Genomic DNA, 22,046 nt, shown 5'->3' on the forward strand with positions numbered 1-22,046 from the left:
AGGACAAACTGGAGGATTAGATTTTAGCGACAGGTAAAGTTTCATAATTTGAAAAATCATCCTATAACTACTCCTAGCTAAAATTTGTAACTTTGGGGCACACCTTCTGTGTAAGGTGAATGTAACAACTGTGCATAAGACAGCTTCCTGGAAATTGGTATCATATTGAACCTTTCCTCCTTTACTAAACTATTATTGACTTTTAGCAGTAATCCTGGCTGACATTGGTTTTTAGGCTCTTCAGTGTATTTCATACGAAACCAAAGTGTGGTCAAACAATTGACTATACAGTTTATCAACAGAGACATAGGATAGTCATGCAGGAGATCAGATTTCTGGGCCAGAACAATAGTCCTAAGTACAGAAACTAGGCCTATGGTACAGTGCAAAGGGGATGGTCATTAATGCTCTGTTTACTTAATTCTCATCTCTAGTCAGCCTGTGTACAGTAATACTCCTAGGGGAATTCTGTGCCACTGCACATGCGCAGAATTCATGTCTGGCGCAGAATTTTCTTCAGAAAATACATTCTGCCCAAGAAGTACTGCAGTTCTGCCTTTTGCCCATCAGAGGCCACTGTGGCAGCAGAACAGCCAGCAGCATGAACACAGCCAGATGCATTCTGGTCTGGTGCCACAGCGCCTCTGTGGGCAAAAGGCAGAACTGCAGCACTTCTTGGGTAGAATGTATTTTCTGTTGGGGCGGGGGGGAATTCTTTGCATGCGTGGTGGTGCAGAACTCCCCCAGGAATAGAAATTCATCACAGCACTGTGCCCATGGAGCCAGGATAGGAGAGGCAGAGTGGGGCACACGGGACTGCTGGGGAGGGGGTCACAGACGGGTTCAGAATGGTTAGTGCAGAGGTCAGACTCAGGTACAGGCTCAGGAGCTAGTGGGATAATACCATTGAACCAGAGGCTAAATGGGAGTGGGGGTGCAAGGCCACATCAGGGCCGGGGGTGGGGAGGGCTGCAGGGACACATGGGGATGGGGGGGCATATGGACAGAGGCAGATGTGCCTGACTCAATGGGAGAGGCTTGGGATCAACCAGGGTCTGCAAGGGGGAGGCTCCCCAACTCCCTAACAATCCCACACCCCCTCCAAAAAGAAACTGTTCTATACTTCTCCCACCCACACCCAACAACCCTCCAGGTTCACTCCAGGCTCCTTCCCTTTCCCTCAGCTCCTCTGTTAACCCTGACTCCCCCAAGCTTTTTCATTGCTTCTGATGGGTGCGGGAAATGTGTTTCTGTATTGTAACTTAAATAAATTACTCAAAGTTCTATATTAATATGCCTTGTAAGGAACATATTTGTCTATAAAATTACCAGAATCTTTTTTTGTCTGTATTGTTGTTGACAAGTATTTTGAAATAAATTACCAAAATAATTGAAACGGGCTTGATTATATTGTCATTTTGACAAAGTATGCAGAATTTTTCAGAATTTTTAATTTTTTGGTGCAGAATTCCCCCAGGAGTAACAGTAGGGAGCCAGCTGTGCTTTTCAGTCATAGGGACACCAGCAGGATAGCAGCAATCTGAAGGGAGGGGGGAAAAAGAATTTGCTAGGGAAAGTTCTGGGAAGAAGCTTCCTGAAGTTTCAGCTATCTAGTAAAAGCAAGAGAGGAATAGTCTTGGGGAAACAGGATTGCTTAGCTAAGTACTTGGCAACAATTGCTTACTAATGACTTAAAATCATAGAAATATAGGACTGGAAGCTACCCCGAGAAGTCATCTAGTCCAGTCTCCTTGCCCTGAGACAGGACTGTATGTTATCTAGACTGTCCCTGAAGAGTGTCTAACCTGTTCTTAAAAACCTCCAGTGACGGAGATTTCAACCCCCCTTAGTAATTTGTACCAGTGCTTAATTACCTTTACAGTAGGAAGTTTTTTCTAATGTGTAACCTAAGTCTCCCTTGCTACAGTTTAAGCTGATTACATCTTGTTCCGTCCTCAGTGGTTAAGGAGAACAATTTTTATCACCCTCTTTATAATAACCTTCTATGTATTTGTTCCACTGCTATCATGCCCCCCTGTCTGGCTTCTCTTCTCCAAAGTAAAACACACACACACACACACACACACACACACACACACACACACACACACACACACACACACACACACACACACACACACACACACACACACACACACACACACACACACACACACACACACACACACACACACGGTATTTGCTCATAGGTCATAATTTCTAGATCTTTAATCATTTTTGTTGCTCTCCTCTGGGCTTTCTCCAATTTGTCCACATCTTTCCTGAAGTGTGGTGCCCAAAACTGGACAGACTACTACAGACGAGGCTTTAACACTGCTGAGTAGAGTGGAATAATTACTTTTTGTGGCTTGCTTACAACACTGCTAAAACATCCCAGAATGGTGTTCACTTTTTTTGCAACAGTGTTACATTGTTGACTGTCGATTAGTTTGTGATGCACTATAACCCTCAGGCCCTTTTCTCTCTCTAGTACTCCTTCCTATGTCATCATTTCCCATTTTGTATTTGTGCAATTGATTATTCATTCCTAAGTGGAGTACTTTCCATTTGTCCTTATTGAATTTCATCCTATTTATTTCAGATGACTTTTCTAATTTATCAAGATCATTTTGAATTCTAGTCCTGTCCTCCAAAGCGATCATAACCCCTCCTAGCTTGGTATTGTCTGCAAACTTTATAAATGTATTCTCCATGTCATTATCCAGATCATTTGTGAATATATTGAATAGAACTGAGGCCAATATAAAATACTAACTGTAGGCCCTGGTAATCACAGTAGGGTTTATGGTTTCATATGCAAGTGTAGCAGGGTGGTTTCACTTGAATACTGACGTATTCAAAAATATCCCAATTAAGTGTTAATCATTACTGAATATTACTGAAGGTTAAATATCTCCACAGATAAAATGTAAACTCTGTACCTTCCCAGGCAATAGATGGTTGTAAGAATCTAACTTTCAAGAAACTCACAAATTACCCTTGGAAAGAACAGAACACGCATTTTAAAATGAACTTTTCTGTGTAAAGCTTAGTAACTTCATTAAAAACGGAAGGACACTTCGTTCCTGTAGCGCAGGGATCGGCAGCCTTTGGCACGTGGCCCGCCAGGATAAGCACCTTGGCGGGCTGAGCTGGTTTGTTTACCTGCCGCATATGCAGGTTCGGCCAATCACAGCTCCCACTGGTTGCGGTTTGCTGCTACAGGCCAATGGGGGCTGCGGGAAGCGGCGCGGGCCAAGGGATGTGTTGGCCGCCGCTTCCCGCAGCCCCCATTGGCCTGGAGCGGTGAACCACGGCCAGTGGGAGCTGCTATTGGCCAAACCTGTGGACACGGCAGGTAAACAAACCGGCCCGGCATTCCAAGGGGCTTACCCTGGCGGGTCGCATGCCAAAGATTGCCGATACCTGGTGTAGCATTATATTGTGGAAATTTTCTTAAACTCCTCTTACAACATGATTTTCTGAATTTTCCTTTAACCCCTTTATTATAACTGTGTGTTATAAAGGGAAAATTACAGGTAGGGACCATAATTCAACCTTCAGCTAGGTGCACAGAGTGTACAGATAAATGTTTAATAGGAAGTAACAGGACTACTAACTGCCAACTGCTGCATGGGTAGCAGATAATTGTCAGTTCTGGGTGCAATAAATCACCTTGTGGACAAGTAGTTGGCAGTCAAGCACATGTGCCATGGTAAGTGGTGTCACCTTATTATATATGGGTAGGAACCTACGAAGTTTTGTGTAGGTCTGTAATGCTCCCCCCTGGAGACAGGGATTGGTTTGTGTGGATGTTTTAAAGTTGCCAGCTGTGGGTTTTTTAATCTGTTGAGTACTGGACCCGCAGAAGCGCATCTTTCCTCAAATTTTCTGTGAGTAGGACTTAAGGAGTAGCGTTCCAGCCAGCAAACATTTCAGTTTAGTTCCCTCTTGTGAAATAGGCTGAGATATGCAAGACAATAAAAATACTTTGTACTCATGGCACCAAGGATCTCAAAGCACTTTATATACAGTTGAGCCTCCAAATGGTTAGTTTCATTGACTGGAGGGTAAACCTGAGGTACTGAGTGTGAAATGACTTGCCCACATTTATGTATTCTGTTAATGATGGAGACAGAACCAGAACTGAGAATTCTGGGTCCCATCCACCATAATCCGGTATTCTGATCCTCCTCACACAGCCCAGTTAAAGGGGCCTTTCATGGGAAACTACAGGGGTACTGGAGGTAAGACTCTTCACCCTTCTCCCTTCCCAAAACAGGGGGCAGGGCTAGAAGAATGTGCGGACTTGCTGTAGCTGAAATAATAGCCCCTAAGGTGTCATAGAAGATGCAGCCTGTTGTCTGTGGACCCAGTAGTCATTCAGCTGGAACTGCCCACAAACCCTCTCTTCCTGCCCCACAGGCTCCTTTGGAGTGAGTATGTCTAGGAGGCTGCGCAGTATCTAGGAGGCTGCCAGATTTTGCTCTCTGATTTCACTGGTGTAACTCTGGAGTAATACCATTGACAGTAGAATTCCTCTAGATTTATGCCTGTGTAATACAGAGAAAACTTTGGCCCTGTGTCTCAGGATTGGTCCTTTTGTCTCCCCATGACCTGCTAAATACAACAGGTAATAACTACTATCTCCATTGTCATATTGGGCAGTCCAAACAAGTAAACTGCTGCCAGTTTAAAAATCTATTTGTAATGCTTATTAGTGGAGTGCAGTGTTAATGATCTGTTTTGGTTTTTTTTTAAATATTAACACTAAATACTGGAAACTGACTTGAGCGTACTGAGCGGTTAATAACTGATAGCAGTACCTTACGGCTAACCTGTTCTCAGATGCTGCAAATGTAGGATGAGTTTAATTAACTTTAAGTAGGAATAGAGATGTTTCCTCTGTTAACTTACAGTGCTGTAATTACATACCTTCCACACAATCTGCTGTGATTGGCAGGGTCTACACCAAATAATGTTAGCAGTTAACACAGAGTTAAACTTGGTCTGTCAGCCAAACCTGCCCCTTTGTTACTGTCCACGGCAAAGAAAGGGTTTAATTTCAGTACGTAGTATGTAGAAATATTAGATTTAAAATCAAACACTAGGACTTTGTTACATTAACTGTATTTAAATGCTTCTGTTACCTCTGCTGCACAGGGTAAGGAATTGCCATTCATAAGGACTACAAATGAAATGGTTTATTCTTGATGCACACAGGTTTCTTGTTCATTTCAAACAGGGAAATTGTCAGGTATTAATTTTGCTTATTTATTTAAGCAAAATTGAATATTTAAATTAGAATGGGTTCCACTGAAATCAACGGCAACTCACCCTTTAGTATGTATTCTAAACCCCGAAATAGTCTATTTCTGAAACGAATTAGGATTGCTGAATGGCAAACCACATACTTAGCTATGGTGTTATTCCCAAAAACAAGCACTTAACAGCAAGGACATTGCTAATTAAGGCATCATAAATCTTATACTGCCCACGTAATAAACACACACATGTATGCAGTATAAAGAAATGAATGTTTTATCTCAATGCAACAATCTTAACTATGGCACATGGGTGTTTTTCTGTATGTTACTTTGTGGAGAGTTTTTTTTTATCTTGATTTTGCTATTCAAATATTTACTTTTTAGGGGTAGTATTAAGTGTTAAGTATAAGTGTAAGTTTACTTAAGTGTTAAGTGTAAGTTTACTTAAGTGTTAAGTGTAAGTTTACTTAAGTGTTAAGTGTAAGTTTACTTAAGTGTTAAGTAGAAGTACTTTTTAGGGGAAGTATTAAGTATAAATATAGTTCCCGACAAGTTCTACTATCAGTTGATAAATTACTTATAACCACTCTTTCTTGATGATACTTTTAATGTAGGCTAATAGGAAAAGTGTGTAACATTATTGATTTATGGTAAAATTATGTATGTTTATGGACTTGTCATTAACATGCGTATATATTCTTTCAGTGGGTTTTGTGTTTATATTCTGAAGTTACTGATGAGAGAATAGTACTATTATTTATTTTGTGTCAGTTAAGATTGTGTTGTGATAAAATATGTACTTAATGTATGCTTGATAAGAATGTGTGTGTGTTATGTGGACAGTGTAAGATTTAGGATCCTTCATGAAGAATGTCCATGCTTTTTAAGTGTTTTGTATTATGAACATTCTGTGATAGTTTAGTATGTAGTAGGTTAGCAACTATAACTTGATTTGAAATAAAAAGTTGTTTGTTTGGAATTTTTAAAAAACAAAGTGTTTCCTTTTTCATTTGTGTAGATAAATGAAAATGCAGCTTTTAAATTAATGGGGTGGATGAGTCACCAGATTATTAAATTAAAGGAATGAGTGGTAGTAGACAGGCTCTTGTAGAACCCTGCTTTTTCACCATGTGCCTGACTTAATACCATGTCCAGTACATATCTAAGGGCCTGATTCAAAGCTCACTGAAATCTATGGGAAACTTTTCATTGACATCAGTGGTTTTGGGATTGGGCCCAATATTAGCTAGGCACAGTACAGCTTTCTTTCTCTCCAAACTTTGGTGAAAAGAGCTAACTATTCAAGTATTGGACCCAAGTCTGAAAGCTAGGTCTCTTGATTTCACAGTGATGGGTTCCTCCCGGAGTGCCACCTGGAACTGGGGTACCACTGAGACCCCTGACCCAACAGCCTGGGCTCCCTCTCACACTGTACTGCTGTGACAAGCTGCAAAGCCCTCCAGCCTGCACTTTCACCAGCATACATACGGGTAGGGGCATACCCAGCTGCAGTTACAAGCAGGCTCTCTGACCAGCCCCTGCCTGTGAAGGCTTCTCCCAGCTCCTCAGGTATGAACCCCCTCTGGAGTATAAACCCAAAATGATACCGTCTTGCCCTGCACATGGTACTGTACAGTGTAAGCTCATAAAATTTGCCTCTTCCCCCAATGTGGAGAGGAATATGCAACAGCCTTTTGCCCCTGAGTTATGATTCCCACACACTTCACTCCAACTCACTGTTTTAGATAAAGCAAAAACAAGTTTATTAACTACAAAAGATAGATTTTTAAGTGATTATAAGGGAAAGCAAACAGATCAAAGCAGATTACTTAGCAAATAAACAAAAAGCCCAAACTACACTTAATATACTAAATAGATTGGATATGAATAGCAGATTCTCATCTTAAGAGACGATACAAGCAGGCTGCAGATTCTTAAGGGGCAAGCTGCACTTGCTTTACAGCTGGGAATCCTCAGGTGTTCATTCACAGGCTAAAAATCCCCTCCCCCCAGCACTTCCCCCAGTTCAGTCTTTGTTCCTCAGGTGTTTCCAGGAGTATTCCTGTGTGGGGAGTGAAGAACACCAGATGATGTTACTCCCTGCCTTATATAGCTTTTGCATATGATGGGAATACTTTGTTCCCAAAGTTTGGTTCCCAGATCAGTGTATGGAAAAATACTGATATCCTAAGATGGAGCCTAGAGACATGGTCTCACCACATGTCCTTGTAGAGTCATAGCAGCCATCCCTCTCTGTAGCATTCTCAGGAAGGCTCCCCAGATGGGAGATAAGCTTCTCCCAAGGCCTATTGTTTTATCCTAATAGCCCATTGCCCTGTCTAGGCCCTTCCCCACCCAGTATCTAGACTGAAAGCATCTTGTCTAGTGGGCGTTACCCAGTGTAACTACATTTGAAATACAGATACATAGTCAATATTTATAATTTCAGATACAAAAAGGATACATGAACACAAATAGGATAATCATTCAGCAAATAACCTTTCTAATGACACCTCACATGACTGATCTTGCATAAAATACATCATAATTAAGTCTAACCTGGTGGCTGAACTTTGTGACTTTGTCCTTACCCATAACTATTTTACATTTGGGGACAATGTATACCTTCAGATCAGCGGCACTGCTATGGGTACCCCCAGAGCCCCACAGTATGCCAACATTTTTATGGCTGATTTAGAACAATGCTTCCTCAGCTCTCGTCCCCTAACGCCCCTACTCTACTTGCGCTATATTGATGACATCTTCATCATCTGGACCCATGGAAAAGAAGCCCTTGAGGAATTCCACCATGATTTCAACAATTTCCATCCCACCCTCAACCTCAGACTGGTCCAGTCCACATGAGATCCACTTCCTGGACACTACAGTGCTAACAAACAATGGTCACATAAACACCACCCTATACTGGAAACCTACTGACCGCTATTCCTACCTACATGCCTCCAGCTTTCACCCTGACCACATCACACGATCCATTGTCTACAGCCAAGCTCTGCGATACAACCGTATTTGCTCCAACCCCTCAGACAGAGACAAACACCTACAAGATCTCTATCAAGCATTCTTACAACTACAATACCCACCTGCGGAAGTGAAGAAACAGATTGATAGAGCCAGAAGAGTTCCCAGAAGTCACCTACTATAGGACAGACCTAACAAAGAAAATAACAGAACGTCACTAGCCGTCACCTTCAGCCCCCAACTAAAACCCCTCCAACGCATTATTAAGGATCTACAATCTATCCTGAAGGATGACCCAACACTCTCACAAATCTTGGGAGACAGGCCAGTCCTTGCCTACAGACAGCTCACCAACAACCACATACCACACAACAGAACGACTAACCCAGGAACCTATCCTTGCAACAAAGCCCATTGCCAACTGTGCCCACATATTTATTCAGGGGACACCATCACAGGGCCTAATAACATCAGCCACACTATCAGAGGCTTGTTCACCTGCACATCCACCAATGTGATATATGCCATCATGGGCCAGCAATGCCCCTCTGCCATGTACATTGGTCAAACTGGACAGTCTCTACGTAAAAGAATAAATGGACACACATCAGATGTCAAGAATTATAACGTTCATAAACCAGTCGGAGAACACTTCAATCTCTCTGGTCACGCGATTACAGACATGAAAGTTGCGATATTACAACAAAAAAACTTCAAATCCAGACTCCAGCGAGAGACTGCTGAATTGGAATTCATTTGCAAATTGGATACAATTAACTTAGGCTTGAATAGAGACTGGGAGTGGCTAAGTCATTATGCAAGGTAACCTATTTCCCCTTGTTCCCCCCCCCCCCCCCCCGACGTTTTTGTTAAACCCTGGATTTGTGCTGGAAATGGCCCACCTTGATTATCATACACATTGTAAGGAGAGTGATCACTTTAGATAAGCTATTACCAAGAGGAGAGTGGGTTTGTGGGGGGGGCGGAGGAGAAAACCTGGATTTGTGCTGGAAATGGCCCAACTTGATTATCATACACATTGTAAGGAGAGTGATCACTTTAGATAAGCTATTACCAGCAGGAGAGTGGGGTGGGGGGAGAGAAAACCTTTTATAGTGGTAAACACCCATTTTTTCATGCTTTGTGTGTATAAAAAGATCTTCTGTACTTTCCACAGTATGCATCCGATGAAGTGAGCTGTAGCTCACGAAAGCTTATGCTCAAATAAATTGGTTAGTCTCTAAGGTGCCACAAGTACTCCTTTTCTTTTTGCGAATACAGACTAACACGGCTGTTACTCTGAAACCAATCATATCATAATATCACTGAGAAGAATATGGTGTGCAGTGTCACAGTGAGTAACCCACTAGGCCAGAGTGTATTTCAGCCAAGTCATAGTACTTTTCTGTCTCTCACATATCCCACCTGAAAAGATGTATTTAATAAAGATTGTTTATTTGTAGATCTCAAAGCACTTTACAAGAGTGGATAATCCAATTTCATAACTGGTTTAAACTAAAGAGATTTTGATCAACATGAAATAATATGCAGGTCTAGCATCTCAGATATGAGGGCTCTGTTTCCAGCTGTACCACAAACTTGCTATGTAACTTTTGGCAAGATACTTAGTTCCTGGAAAATGGACCTGTGTGCAAACCCCGAAGGCCAAGAGAAATGTAGGAGGAATAAATTGATCAGCACCTGGAATTTCCCTTCTTTTTAGAACAGTAGCTCTGACTGCTTGGGAGGCCAGCGTAGAAAACCTTCTCTTATCAACATAGGTTTGCTTTCCCTCCATTAGCTTCAACGTCAGAAAATATCTGTAGTTTACACCAATGGGAATTTTCATCCGGCTTGTCTTCACTACTGTGCTACATCAGCGCCTCTGCATCAAATGCAGCGGCGCTGATGTAGCACGTCTGGTGAAGACACGCTATGTCGATGGGAGAGCGCTCTCCCCTTGACATAATTACTCCACCTCAACGAGAGGCGGAAGTTATGTCGGTGGGAGAGCATCTCACACCACCATAGCGCAGTGTAGACACCACTTTAAGTTGATGTAACTTAAGTCACTCGGGGGGGGGGGTCACAACCCTGAGCAACATAAGTTACATCAATTTAAGCGGCTGTGTAGACAAGTCCTTACACTTTTTTTTTTCTTCCTGCCCTTGAACACTGCCTTTTTCATATGCCAAAGTCAAAAATCTACTCACCTGACATGTTTTTCGGTGTAATGTAATGTAGTTACATTGGATGCTCAGAAGCATTAGACACCAATCTCAAAAATACTTACCCAATTTAATCACAATTCTCAAAAAATGTTCTAATTGTCCATGAGACTTACCCTCAAAACAGGCAAAGATTTTCCTTTTTCTTGGAATTACAAGGGGGATCAAAATCCGTTTTATAATGGGATTCTGGTGGCAATTCTAACTATGGAGCGGCTACCCACTCTCCATAGTAAACTACACCCACTGCAGAAGTAGCACTGGAATCCTGATTCTACAGCTCCAGAACAAAGGCTTCTGCCACTTGGACAGAAATAGGTGCTTTATTAGCTATAGAAGGACTTCATGGTCTTTGTAAATTGCACACTGTCACTAGAGGAGAGCAGACTCACATAAGCCCCTGTCCTGTCATTGGATAAGCATGCACAGACTCTTATTGACTGAAGTGATGCTCTTTGTGGGCACAAGGGGCTCTCTCTGCACATCTGATTACAGAATCTGGCCCATAGTTCCTGCTCCCACTGAAGCCAATGGCAAAAATAAAAACCAAACCTTCTTTTGACATCAATGGGAGCTAGATTGGTCCCCAAATTATCCATAGCAAAAGTCATTTGTAACTTTGCTTAATTACAATATTTTTTCCAACATGGCTGGTGCACAAATATTCAGAGATTTAGCATTATGGAAAGTTTGAAGGGGCAGTAAAAGGCCATTTTTGAGATCGACACTAACATTAAACAAAGTTGTAATTTCAGATCAGCTTAATTTTTTTTAGTGGCCTGCAACTTGAATAGAGCTGACTAAAGCAGTGGTTTTCAAACTGTGGGTTGTGACCCAGTCGCGGAATGTAAGGCACTGGGTCGTGGCGGCTCTGGATCAGGCCGTTAAAAGTCCCGTCGGCGGTGCTGCCCGGCTAAGGCAGGCTACTCCCTACCTGTTCCAACACTGCGCTGCACGCTCCGCACGCTGCCCCCCACCCCAGGCACCGGCTCCACACTCCTTTTGGCCGGGAACCGGTTAATGGGAGCTGTGGGGGGCGGTGCCTGCGGGCAAGAGCCGCGCGAAGCCGCTTGTGTTCCTCCGCCTAGGAGCCAGACCTGCTGCTGGCTGCTTTCGGGGCGCAATGCGGTCCGTGGCGCCAGGACCGGTGGAAAGCCTGCCTCTGCACCCTGGCTGCACTGCTGACTGGGAGCTGCCGGAGGTAAGCCCGTGCCCCAACCCCGTACCGCAATCCCCTGCCCCAGCCCTGAGCCCCCTCCCCCCCCCAAACTGGGAGCCCCTTCCTGCACCTCAAACCCCTCATCCCTTGCCCCACCCCAGAGCCTGCACCCTCAGCCCAGAGCCCTGACCCCCTCCCCCACTCCAACCCCCTGTCCCAGCCCAGAGCCCCCTCCCACACCCTGAACCCCTCATTCCCAGCCCCACCCCAACCCTCTGCCCCAGCCCTGAGCCCCTCCCACACCCCAAACCCCTCATCCCCAGCACCACCCCAATTCTCTGCCCCAGACCTGAGCCCCTCCCACACCCCAAACCCCTCATCCCCAGCTCCGTTGGGTCGCGGGCATCAACAATTTTCTTCAACTGGGTCGCCCGAAAAAAAGTTTGAAAACCACTGACCTAAAGTATGGAAATACTATACCCACTGCATAACAGAGATGCTGAAATAGGTCATTTTCAAAGAAGATACTTTATAGCATCGCACACCCTTGGTTACTCTGAAGTTTACCTGCTATGCTAAGCCTTTTTCTTAAAAAAAAAAAAAAAAAAAAAAAAAAATTATTCTTGTTCAGGCTTTAGCAGCTTAGGGGACCAAAGTCTTGTTTGCTTTTTATATGATCATTTTGTAGTCATCAGTGATAAGTGTAGTAGAAAAAAACACATTACGCTTCTGCAATTTCACGTTGTAGGTTTTCTGCTTTTTGCTTAATTTGCTCTGAATGACGTTGCTTACAAGAAGAGTTCCAATGTAAGGGTCTGCCTGAGCATTTTCAATCCCTCCAACAGAGCAAGAACTGTGTGCAGAGCTCAGCTTTTGGTTTCATTTCTGCTTTTCAACCAGGGACACTTGTAGAGAATGCTTCAAGCTACCACTAAAATGATGCCTCCTGGCTGAATTACATCCCCTTTGGAGGGGTGGGTCACAGAGACGTGGAATAGCTATTGCTGGTGATGTAAAAAGCAGGGCTTATGTTGCTCAGTTTTCATTAGCTGTACTGAAGAGGAAAGAGCAAAGGCGTATGTTTACTACTAAGCTGCATGAATGTCTTGGAGGAATAACTGCTATATGCAATGGCAAGGCCTCCGTTTTGTTAAGTGATATATTTCAGAGTCTAGGATACTAAATATTCGACTGCAGATAAAAAGCTTTATAAATGGAACATTTAAGAGGCTATCTTTTACTTTTCAGTGTAGTGTTGCCTTGTCATGCTTCATTTCAATTTGGCAGCCTCCTGTGAATGGAGGAAGAGATTTTAGCGCTCCAAGAGGTTTCTCTTCACTCTAGTGTGGACACATTCTGTGGTAGACTTTGAGGTCTGTATTAAACTCTAGCAAGTCGGCCCGGTTCACCTTTCTGTTTCTCCAGTTTTACACCAACAGAAGAGCTTTGATTTCAAAGGAATCACGTAAATATGCAAGAGTGAAAAAAATCTTGGTTCTGATGCAATCTATGAACCTCCTCAAATCTGAGATAATGTGCTTCAGAAGAGAGAGAAACGTGAATAATGCTCACCCGGGGACACTTGCGAACAGACAATATCAAATACATCAAAATGATAAGACCAGATCCTCAGCTGATGTTAATTGGTGCAACTCCACTGATGTCAAAGGAGCTATACTGACTTACAGCAGTTGAAGATCTGACCCATAATGAAATGAACTTTGGTGGTGGCCTTTGTGGTATTAATTACATTTTTCCAGACGTTCCTGTTAACTGCTGGAAATGGCCCACCTTGATTATCACTACAAAAGGTTTTCTTTCCCCTCCTCTTTCCCCCCCCCCCCCACTCTACTGCTGATAATAGCTCATCTTAAGTGATCACTCTCCTTACAGTGTGTATGATAACACCCATTTTTTCATGTTGTGTGTATATAAATCTCCCCACTGTATTTTCCACTGAATGCATCCGATGAAGTGAGCTGTAGCTCACGAAAGCTTATGCTCAAATAAATTGGTTAGTCTCTAAGGTGCCACAAGTACTCCTTTTCTTTTTTCCAGAATATGTTTAAGCTTTTTTCTTTATCAAGTTTCTGTCCCCTTAAGAACAAATTAGTCATTGTGTAAAACCACACAATTACCTCCTCCTTATTAAAGCTGAAAGATACAGTGAACAGTGTTTATACTATCTCACTTGACAATCTGTTTAATTTGTTGCCTTGGGCTGATGAAACCTACTCCCCAAGCACATGCAAGAGAGAAAACATGTAATGTTTCCATGGAGAGGGGCTTTCATGAAGGCTGTTAGCATCATAAGGTGTTCTCTGTGTATGATACATATATCCTGGTAATGCATTGCGGTAAACTCCTCCTTCAACGTAGATCGAAATTAGAGAGTGTATTAATGATATGCTAGTTTGGGAGATAATTTGGATAGGGCCAGTTCTCCCCTCCTTTATACCAGTTTAACTCCTTTGATTTCAGTGGAGCCACATTGGAAAAAACAGTGTAACAGAATGGAGAAGCAGGCCCAATGTATGTGTATACCTGCATATGTAAGCAGCTAGTATTTGTTGGCCTTTGGTGGTGTTTAAATCAGATTTCCTTTTATTATAGGTGGAACCAGTGCCAACACCTATCTTAAGGTTGCCTAACAATTTCCATTCTAACACTCTCTGTTTTCAGTTGCTTATACCTTTACCAAACTTTAACTACTTGGACTGAAATTTTCCATGCTTGATCTCTGCCACGGGCTGATTTTTTTTTTCTGAAAAGTGTGAGTAAAAATATTATAGTTGTTCTCAAGAACGAGGCTAATAAAACGTAAGTTCTTCTGTCAGTGTGAGGAAACATTGGTGGCCATGTTTTTATAAGGGCTGGAGCATCCCCATGGTTTGGCCAGGGAAGTTGAGGGTTGGGGTGTAGTCCTGAGGACAGAGAGGCGCCTTCCACTGTCTTTGTGAAAATCTGTCTAGATTTGGGCCAAACATAATCTCTGAAAATTGCCATTTGCACATGCACAGTAGAAATTGTCCCTTATTTCACTGAACCTTCCAGTTGCACTGTGCATGCTCTCAAGCCTCACTGAGCCTCCTGCAGAGTTTTGAAAAATCCCATACAACTGTGGGGAAAAATATCAGTTTCATAGATACCAAGTCCAGAAGGGACCGTTGTGGTCATCTAGTTTGACCTCCTATATAAAACAGGCCATAGAACTTCCCGGGAACAATTCCTAGGGCAGATCTTTTAGAAAAACAGCCAATCTTAATGTAAAAATGGTCAATGATGGAGAATCCACCACAACGCTTGGTAAATTCTTCTAATGGTTAATTCCCCTGACTGTCAAAAATGTATGCCTTATTTCTAGTCTGAATTTGTCTAGATTCAGCTTCCAGCCTTCGATCATGTCATACCTTTCTCTGTTAGAGTGAAAAGCCCAGTATTAAATATTCGTTCCCCAAAATAGTGTGGGATCTATTAATTGAGGACAGATTTATGCTCTTCCCTTTGTGCATATGCAGTATGGCACAGGGCCAGATCTACAGCTGGTGTAAATCAATGTAATCATCAATGGAACTACAGCGATTTATACTTGCTGAGGATCTGGCCCTGTATCATACTGCATATGCACAAAGACCAGAACCATAAATCTGGCATTACCTAACTTTTGATGCTTGACTTTGCAATCTTAATAGCCTTCTTTTACCATATTATTTTGGAATATTATTGTTTATACTTCATACTTTTAAAATTTACTGGGCTGCTTTATGCCCTTAGATGCATACGTGCAGCTTTCACCGGTCTCAGTTACATTGTTGTCAGGTTGGAATAACTTTTATATCAAATTTACACTGGCCTCACTAAAATCCAACTCTAACCTACTGTATCCCCTTTCTGGTAATTGCAACTGAAACCTAATGATTGCCACAGGTTGGTCCTTTGCATACATTAAAGAGATGCAGAATCTTTTAAGTATTTTGCCACAGCTCAAAACATAGAAAAGAGCTCCTACACATGTCAGAATCTAATGATCTCTACTCCAGATTTATACTGCTAGGACTGAGATCAGTAGTAAGCTGAGTGGTGCTAAGCAATACAAAAAGAAGTGTTCTTAAGTTCTGTAAACATAGAGTATGCCCAGCCCATTAACAAAGATCCCAAACTCAATTTCCTAATTTAAATAGGATTAAATCAAAGATTGTGGTAGATAAGTGAGCCACTTCTGGGAAGAACTTAATATTTCTAGATATACCTGTTCCCTATAGTGTAATTTAAAAAAAAAAAATCATGGCAAATTTCCCAGATCCAGACCAGGCCCTCTTATTTTGTTCTTATTAAACATTTTAAGCATGCAAAAACCTTTTTTTCTTTGCCTTATGCCCCCAAATCTCAGGAAAAATTGTACTGTCAGCAAATTAAGGGCCAGATCCTGCCCTCAAATATGCATACATTGACTGCAATGGAATGAGAGTTGAACCCAGATGGTCTCACAATGAGAGTGGGGAACAGAACCCTGCAATGCCCACTTCCTGCTGCTTGCTCTAACCGCTAAACCACACTGAACCAAGCAAGGGTGTGGACACCAGACATGTTTTCCTTCCAATATATCCCACTATGGGCTCAGTCCTGGCAGCCTGACAAAGGGAAAAAGTCCCATTCACTTCCATGGGAGTTTTATGTACAAAAGGAAAGCAAGGTCAGGTCTTACATTATCCACTATCAGCTCATCTCTGCAATGCAATAGGATGCCAACGTGACAAGAATTTAAATGGGAACCTCTGTATTTAGATTTGCTACAGCGTATGCTACAAAAATAAATATTAATACCGAGAGCAAATTCTTAACGAAGCACTTCCCCAATCAAAGGTACCGCGTGGTAATGTTGGGCACTTTGTTATTCAGGACCCCATGCTGTGTCTTTTTCCAATACAATTTCCCACCAGTACAAATCTATCATTGGTAGCATCACTGGGAGATATAGTGTAGACAGGCTTCTGGCATTTTAACTATGTTGTCTCCCCTTGCTCAGAACAGGTGTAAACCGTACAGTTGTTAAAATGGCAACAGCTGCCAGTGCCTCATCTACACTAGAACTCCCTCCAGAGTAGCACTAGTTGGACCTTTTCAGGAAGGAAGGCTACGTTAGACAAGGCCTTTAGTTCCATCTTGGATCAGCTCTCCTAATTTCTGGCTCTGTTATTCCATTTCCAAGCTTCAGTCTATTTATATTTCCTTACCACTGGGTGGCAGCAAAGGAGCACTGAAAATTCAGTATCCAGCTGTGAGGCCTTATGCATTTTTAAAGCATTAAAAGAGGTCCTCTTGGGGTTTGGGGGGGAAAAAAAGCTAAAAATACAAAACTATTACAAACATAGGGTAGGTGATATCCCTACTGATACCTTTCCCACCTATCAGGTAGTCATAGTTGCAAATCCAACTTTACCAAATTATTTCTTTTTAACAAGGTTATTGTAGTAGACAGTACTATGGCTGGTAAACTTCAGCCGATTTTAGCAGCTTTTATGAGCAAACACTTATATTTCCGTATGCTCCACTTACTTTCTCTCCAGTGTCTGAGAAATGTATATGTGTTGCGATCTAATCAGTGCATAGTTTGAAGGTAATACATTGATTTGTAAATTCATCTGAGATCATGGGTCTGTTTCTCCCCCCACATACACCAGTTTTATGCCAGTTCAATACTATTGACTGGATTTGCTCTTAACCTACATTGGTGTAAGTGAGAAGAGGATCAGGCCCTATCTGTTCATTCATTTTTACACTTTCACTTGGTATTCTATTTGACCAGACATAAACACTAGCAAAAAGGCAGAATTTCCCTGCTACAGACTTTGAGACCTTAGATCCTCAGCTGATGTAAATTGGCATAGTTCCATTGTGAGTTGTGCTGAGTAACATCAGCTGAGGATCTTGCCCTGTGTGGGGGGGTGCAGGAGAGAAAAACAGTCAAGTGCCAAATCCCCAGCTAGTATAAACTGTTAGAGCTCTGCTAAAGTCAATGGGGAGACACTGATTTATAACAGCTGAGGATCTGGCCCCAAATGTCTCCAGGCCTCTGTTTCTCTTCCCACCTCTGTCCTGAGTATGTAGCTGGCAAGCTCTTCAGGACAGGCACGCTGTCTCTTTCTCTGTGTTTGAACAGTGCCTAGTGCAACAGGGCCCAATCATGGCGAGAGCCTCTAGGCGCTGATATATAAATTATCATTTATTTTTATTATTACTTGTCTAGGACCATGGGTGCACTTGGCATTTAACAAACCAACAGATGGTCCTGACCTGAGAAACTTACGTTCTAAGGCTCAAATCCTGCTCTCATTTATACCACTGTAAATCTAAAATAGTGCCTTTGATCCCAGTGGATTTATTCCAGGTTTACACTGGCATAAATGTGAATAGACTCTTGGCCTCAGTTAAGCCCTGTTTTAAGGGCTTCTCTGGAACAAAGGCCTGTGGGTCTGATTCTGCTCTCAGCTGCCCTGGTGTAAATCAGGAGTGACTCCACTGAAATCAGGGGAATTATGCTATTGTGAAACCTATGTGGGGAGGAGAATCAGGCCCTATTTTGTGTCCTACCCTGCATTCCTTGTGCACCCAAAACTCCCAGTGACTTCAGTAGGTGCAGAAGGAATGCAGGGTCAAGTCCTTTATTTTTCAGAGGCACAGTCCATTGACAAATGTAGTCAGATGACTATCAGTGATTTTATCCCCTCGGATTTTCAGTAGAACGAGTCATTCATATAAAGTTACAATAGCTTAGTTCCAAGCCAAGTACCCTATTATCATGCAACTCCTCAAAGTGAAAATGCAAAATACTCAGCTCCCAAAGACAACCCAACAGTGGGAATCTCAGCATCTTTTGGAAAAATCTACGGGGCAAAATAGGTTATTATGCACACACAATTTTTTATTCTATTTTATTCTCAGTTTTTATATAGAATACATTACTGACTTTTTTTTCTTCTCCTTCCCCTTTTCTGTTAACTCCTATGGTGGTCAGATACCACAGTGATGGGAGAAGTGTCCAAATCAGAATAGAAGAGAGAAGTGAATTTAGAATATAGGAGAGAATAGAATAGAAGGGCTGCTCCTCCTGCTCCAGTTGAAGTCAACGTGAGTTATGCCATTGGTTTATATAATTCATTCATTCTCCTATGTATTCATTCTAGACTTGCCTTCTGGTGCGAGATGATATCCTAAACGCACAAGGCAGGGGGCATAGAATCATAGAACTGGAAGGGACCTCGAGAGGTCATCTAGTCCAGTCCCCTGCACTCAAGGCAGGACTAAGTATTATAAAGCTATAGTAGCATGAAGCTACTGTAAACAGTACTCTCCCATTCTGTGAGACATTGCACAAGGGTTCTGAAAGTGCAATGAGAGGATTTTCCTTGTTCCCATTGAGGGCCTCAGCAAAGTTTCCATTGACTTTGATGGGCGCACGCCTGCAGTGATGTGATCTCCAAAATCTTCCCGTTCTCTGGACGTGAGTCTCTTCTTTGAACATAGGTCTTTGTGTGTCACAGCTCAGCATTCTGCTTGATGGGATTTTGGGCTGGTGGAAGCTAAAAGTTGTTGGCCCTTCCCATGTCAATGGAAAGATTCCTATTTACTTCAGTGGGGGTTGGATTGGGCCCATTGTCATAAATGACTGGAAGTAAGGGGCCTTACAAAGCAGATGTTTCTCATGAGGGAAACAGCCAAAAGGGGATAGCAGTTTACCTTTCCATGAGTGTTGTGAAGTGAGACATACAAACATTATCTACAGGTGCAGAAACCTGGAACCCACATCTGAAACTACAGCAATCAGTCCTCCTTTGCTTGGCTTTCAGCCAGTGACATATGATGCAAAGAAACCAGAATGAGGGACAGGGAAAAATTAATTCTTTTGTACTTCATTTCCCTTAAAGAACAAGTAGGCCTGGATCCTGCACAACATTTCCCTGAGTTAGATCTCTTGATTTGCCTTTGTATCCCATTGGCTCCCTGTGGCAAGGCTGTCCAGCTGGATGGAGCAGCTTGCAGGACTGGAGTCTTATTTTGTCTTTTCTTACCCCAACGTGTCCATTGGCACTACTGCTGTCCACAATGGATTTGTATGGAGCTATTGCAGAACAAAAAGAGTTTATTAAATTAAGTCTGTTGAGGACAGACTGGCAGCAAAAGTTGAAGTTCTATCATTTTGATTATAGGTTTATTATGTCTTGATGATGGATGAGTGGAGGAAATTTACAAACTTTTCACAATGACACAAGGTTAGTTTGCTGGTTGTGGCTAAATATAATTTTCTGGCTGTCTTTATTGATTATGGAGATAAATCCTTTAAGATTTAGGCCAGATCTTCAGCTGGTATATATCAGTGTCTCCCTCTTGACTTTGGTAGAGCTATGCTGATGTACGCTAGCTGAGTATATGACCCTTAGCATTTAATGTTTTGTCACAGATACGATATTTTTATGGCTAGTCTAGGTTTTACAGCACGTAATTTAGAAATGTCACTTAAAAAAGACAAGCACTTAAATCCCCAGGAAGCTTAAATCATCTCATCAAAATAAACAGAACATCTTGCTGAATTATGCAGTACATTCAAGATTGTTTGACATGTGCATCATGTCATATGCTAATGGGACCCATGCAATCTGAAAAAGAAAAAAGATGGCAGATCTGCCATTGTAAGTGGGAATACACTAGATGCCAGATGTGGTTTATTTGCCATTGGGGCCTTGTCTACACTAGGATTTTAGGGTTTGTTATTAGAACGCGTTATTTAACGCCTGCTAAAGGTCTAGCGTAAACAAAACAGTATGTAGACTTTGAAATGGGTTAAGCTGTTTGAGTTAAAACCTAGGCTCCCCACTAGGGTTTAACTCGACCAGTGTGGAATGTGTCAAAGGCTCACTGCCTTGTCTGTACTAGGCTTTAAAAAGTGTTAGGGCTTGTCTACACTACAGATCCTTTGCTGGTACAGCTATGCCAGCAAAGCCCCCTTGTGGAGGAACAGCGTATGCTGGCAAAAGGAGTTCTGGCATAGCTACAGCGCTTCCCTGAATGACTTCAGCTATGCCAACAAAAGCACGCTTCTGTTGGTATGGTTGTGTCCACACCAGGGGTTTTTCTGGGAAAGGTATGTCACTTTGGGGTGTTATTCCTCCCCCCCCCGCCACTCTCCTAGCCAACATAGCTATGCTGGTAAAACTTTGTAGTGTAGAGCAAACATTAGTGTAACCCACTGGGCAGTGTGTGTTATGGGCCCCCCTCTGTGCCTGATCAACAGAAGATGTGTCAGTCACAGCTCTAGCTAAAGAATTTTAGCTCAAGCTGTAGCAGCTCGTTCTTTTAGCTCTGGAGGTCCTCAGTTCACTCACTGGTATGTTGGCCAAGATAGTGGCTAACATATTGTAACCACACACCTTTATATCTTAGTTTAGACAAGGTCTGCAATGTAAGAATTGCTTCTGAGGGCTTCAGAACTCATGTATCTCTCCATGATGTCCCAGGGATGCAAGTCCTATATGCATTTTGCGGGGTAGAATCTAAGTATCTGATCCTGTGGGACACTGAGTGTGTCTTGAGAGGTGTTGAGTACCTGCAATTTTCCGTGATGTCAGCGGGAGCTGAGAATGCTCAGTGTCTTGCAGGAGGCACACAACACCTTTCCAGATCAGGCCCTTACTGCTTGGAGGCAGTGCAGAACTGGGATCCTTACATGGAGGTTGAGTCTGGGGTCACAGATTGTGTGTCTGGAAACAAGCGGTGAAAATTGTACTGGAAAGGAATGTGCTGTGCTCTGACCTACTGGTTGGAATTTAGGCTGGAAGTCAGACCAAAGAGTGCTTTGGTTGGCCTATTGCTCTGAGGCAGGCAGTAGAAGGGACCAAAGATAAAGAAAAGGGTTTCCTGAAGATTCTCAATCCAGTCAGACTCCTCTCATTGCTAAAAGACTGAGGGGGTGAGAGTTCAGATATCACCCTACCTACAGGAAGTCATGCCCAGTGGCTGATTGCAGGAAGATCTAGTTCTAGAGGAGGCTATTGTGAAATTCTCCGGTAGACAAAGTTGCAGAGAAGGACTAGTGATCTCTGTAATTGAATTAATGTTACTTTTGGGGGATTTACTTGTATGTACAATCACAACATTTGTCCTCTTGTTTTATTGTTTGCTGAATTTGACTCTTGTTTTCGGATCCCTGTCTGTCTTAGGGTTATAGCCTGCCACTGCCCATCTCTGTTAGTATCTGAGTGCCTTCCATGTAAAATCGATAGCAATAGTGAAGTCCTTTGTGGGCTTCATGGAGTAGCGAAATTCTGTTTGGGTAAGGAGGTTGTGGTTTCGAGTGATTACGTTTGCACGTTTTTTCTTTTGCTTTGGGTTTCTTTTATTGTTGTTTGCTAGGGG

General features: G+C 42.5%; 1 long non-coding RNA gene across 1 annotated transcript; it reads left to right on the plus strand.

Annotated features, from left to right (window-relative positions):
- Window positions 1-3,304: 3,304 nt before the first annotated feature.
- LOC119565866 lies at window positions 3,305-6,257 on the plus strand. The gene is made up of 2 exons (XR_005224941.2): window positions 3,305-5,694; window positions 5,730-6,257. It is a non-coding gene; the product is annotated as an uncharacterized LOC119565866 (long non-coding RNA).
- The last annotated feature ends 15,789 nt before the right edge of the window (window positions 6,258-22,046 follow it).

Source organism: Chelonia mydas, chromosome 3 (genome assembly GCF_015237465.2).
Source record: "Chelonia mydas isolate rCheMyd1 chromosome 3, rCheMyd1.pri.v2, whole genome shotgun sequence".
Classification (NCBI taxonomy): Eukaryota; Metazoa; Chordata; order Testudines; family Cheloniidae; genus Chelonia; species Chelonia mydas.